The sequence below is a fragment of the Pseudophryne corroboree genome, chromosome 8, assembly GCF_028390025.1.
Source record: "Pseudophryne corroboree isolate aPseCor3 chromosome 8, aPseCor3.hap2, whole genome shotgun sequence".
Taxonomy (NCBI): Eukaryota; Metazoa; Chordata; class Amphibia; order Anura; family Myobatrachidae; genus Pseudophryne; species Pseudophryne corroboree.
Window position 1 is genome coordinate 22,014,906 of NC_086451.1, and position 3,732 is coordinate 22,018,637.

The following is a 3,732-nucleotide window of genomic DNA, read 5'->3' on the forward strand; positions in this document are numbered from 1 at the left end:
AATATATACTAGGTGTTTTATCGCGCCCAACGGGCGCTCTTCACACCGTCGTAAGGGGCTACGCCCCTTAACCCCTGCACGCCTTTCTAGGGTTCAATATATGTATTATATGAAGTATTACCTGCATTCCTAGTTTTGTGAGTGGTGAAATATTTCACAATGAAAGGGCGTTGGATGGTGAAGGGGGTGTAGCCCCTTCCAACGTTGTGAACGGCGCCTGCAGGGCACACTGTACAGAATGCAGCGGGTGTGGGGGGGGGGACCGCGGATGGGGGGGGGAGGGGTCGGGAGGCGCTGCGGGTGGGGATGTGCAGGGGAGTGGGATCCAGAGGCGCTATGGGTGGGGGAGTGCGCGGCGGGTGGGGTAGCGGGTCCGAAACGACGCTTGTTGGGGAGGAAGGGTGTGGGGGTGCGGCAGATGGGGGAGGGGGTCGGGAGGTGCTGCAGGTGGTGGAGGGGCGGGTGCAGTGGGGCCGCAAGTGGGGTAGGGGGTCAGGAGGTGCTGCGGGTGGGGAAGGGGCGAGTGCGCTGTGGGTGGGGTAGGGGGGTCTGGAAGTGAAGCGCGTGGGAGAGGGGTAGGTGCGGGGGTTCGGCAGATGGGGAGGGGGTCCGAAGGCGCTGCGGGTGGTTTAGGGGCGGATGCAGTGGGGCCGCGGGTGGGGTAGGGGGTCATGAGGTGCTGCGGGTGGGGGAGGGGCGGTTGCGGGGGATGACAGCGGATGGGGGAGGGTGTCTGTAGATGCTGTAGGGGAGGGGCAGGTGCGGGGGTGCGGCAGATGGGGGAGGGGGTCCGGAGGCGCTGCGGGTGGTTTAGGAGCGGGTGCAGTGGGGCCGCGGGTGGGGTAGGGGGTCAGGAGGTGCTGTGGGTGGGGGAGGGGCGGTTGTGGGGGATGACTGCGGATGGGGAAGGGTGTCTGTAGATGATGTGGGGGGAGGGGGGTCTGCGGTTGGAGGTTCTATGGATGAGGGAGGGGCAGGGGAGTGGGGGCCGTGGGTGGTGTAGAGGGTCCGAAGGCACTGCGGGTGGTGGATGGGCAGGTGCGGGGGTGCTGCAGGTGGGGTAGGGGGTGAGGAGGCACTACGGGTGGGGGAGGGGCGGTTGCGGGGGTTGACCGCGGATGGGGGAGGGTGTCTGTAGAGGCTGTGGGTGGAGGGGGGGGGGGCGATGCGGGGGACCTGTGGTTGGGAGGGTCTGTGGTTGAGGGAGGGACAGGGGAGTGGGTGCCGTGGGTGGTGTAGGGGGTCTGGAGGCACTGCATGTGGGGGACGGGTGGTGGTGGTGCGGTGGATGGTGGAAGGGTTCGAAGGCGCTGCAGGTGGTGGATGGGCGGGTGCGGGGATGCCGTGGGTAGGGGAGGGTAGAAGTTTCGGAGGCATCGCGTATGGTGGGGGGTCTGGGCAGGTGCGGCGGACGGTGGATGCGCTGCGGGTACTGTACCTGGCAGAAATGTAGTTGGAGGGTAATCAGTAACAGCTATCAGTTACACTGCTAATCTCTGTGGCCCAAGGATCCCATCTCTCAGCAGCAGCTCCTGGTACAGCCGGTTCCCGCTGCGGACATGATGGCTAGTGCGGCCTTCTGCATGTGGGGCGGCTGGTGCGGGGAGATGTGAGGCAGAGCGGCTCATGCGGGAGCAGGGACACCGCACACTGCTGTGCTCCCCAGCTACCCGCGACAGCGCTATACTTACACTGACACTGAGCCCGGGTGGCCTGCTGCTGCTGAGAGATGGGATCCTTGGGCCACAGAGATTAGCAGTGTAACTGATAGCTGTTACTGATTACCCTCCAACTACATTTCTGCCAGGTACAGTACCCGCAGCGCATCCACCGTCCGCCGCGCCTGCCCACCATACACGGTGCCTCTGGAACTTCTACCCCACCCGCAGCCCCCACTCCCCTGTCCCTCCTAACCTCCTACCACAGCCCCCCCCCCCAATCCACCCCCCCCCTCCACCCACAGCATCTACAGATACACTCCCCCATCTGCAGTCATCCCCCACAACCACCCCTCCCCCACCCGCAGCACCTCCTGACCCCCTACCCCACCCACGGCCCCACTGCACCCGTCCCTAAACCACCCGCAGCGCCTCCGGACCCCCTCCCCATTTGCCGCACCCCCCCCCCACCCGCGTCACTTCCGGACCCCCCCACCCCCACCCACAGCGCACTCGCCCCTTTCCCACCCGCAGCACCTCCTGACCCTCTACCCCACACGCGGCCCCACTGCACCCACCGCTCCACCACCCGCAGCACCTCCCGACCCCATCTGCCACCCCCCCGCACCTGCCCCTCCCCCACACGCGTCGCTTCCGGACCCCCCTACCCCACCCGCCGCACACTCCCCCACCCATAGCGCCAACGGATACCACTCCCCCGCACATCCCCACCCGCAGCACCTCCCGACCCCCTCCCCCATCTGCCGCACCCCCGCACCTGCCCCTCCACCACGCGCGTCGCTTTCGGACCCCACCCACAGCGCACTCACCCCTTCCCCACCCGCAGCACCTCCTGACCCCCTACCCCACATGCGGCCCCACTGGACCCACCGCTCCACCACCCGCAGCACCTCCTGACCCCCTACCCCACATGCGGCCCCACTGCACCCACCGCTCCACCACTGGCAGCACCTCCCGACCCCATCTGCCGCACCCCCACACCTGCCCCTCCCCCACACGCGTCGCTTCCGGACCCCCCTACCCCACCCGCTGCACACTCCCCCACCCATAGCGCCTCCGGATCCCACTCCCCCGCACATCCCCACCCGCAGCGCCTCCCGACCCCTCCCCCATCCGCGCCCCCCCCCACCCCCACCCGCAGCGCCTCCCGACCCCTCCCCCATATGCGCCCCCCCCCACCCACACCCGCTGCATTCTGTACAGTGCGCCCTGCAGGCGCTGTTCACACCGTTGGAAGGGGCTACACCCCCTTCACCATCCAACGCCCTTACATTGTGCAATATTTCACCACTCACAAAACTAGGAATGCAGGTAATACTTCATATAATACATATATTGAACCCTAGAAAGGTGTGCAGGGGTTAAGGGGGCGTAGCCCCTTACAACGGTGTGAAGAACACCCGTAGGGCGCGATGAAGCACCTAGTATAATATAACCAGTAGGAGACAGAATCCCGTAATAAATATATAATATAATATAACCAGTAGGAGACAGAATCTGGTAATAGATATACACAGGGGCGGATCCAGAAGAAAATGATAGGGGGGGCACCATGGAAGGGGCAAGTACATTTGCGTGTGGCTTCGGTGCATGTGAGGTGGCGCTTCTTATACAATGCCCACAGTTGTAGCGCTCATTATGCAATGTCCACTGTACTGGTAGTGCCCCTTATATAGACCCCATAGTAGTGGTGCCCCTTATGCAATGCCCGTATTGCCCCCAGTAGTAATGTTGCCTGTAGTAATGCCCGCAGTCATATAGTGAGTGTGGCCAATTAAAATGAGACGTGATACACAGACATATGCCCCCAATAGTGCAGTGCCAAATCCACAATTGCCCCCACAGTGCCAGATCCACAAATGCCCCCACAGTGCCAGATCCACAAATGCCCCCACAGTGCCAGATCCAAAAATGCCCCCACAGTGCCAGATCCAAAAATGCCCCCACAGTGCCAGATCCAAAAATGCCCCTACAGTGCCAGATCCAAAAATGCCCCCACAGTGTCAGGTATACAATGCCCCCACAGTGTCAGGTATACAAATGCCCCAACAGT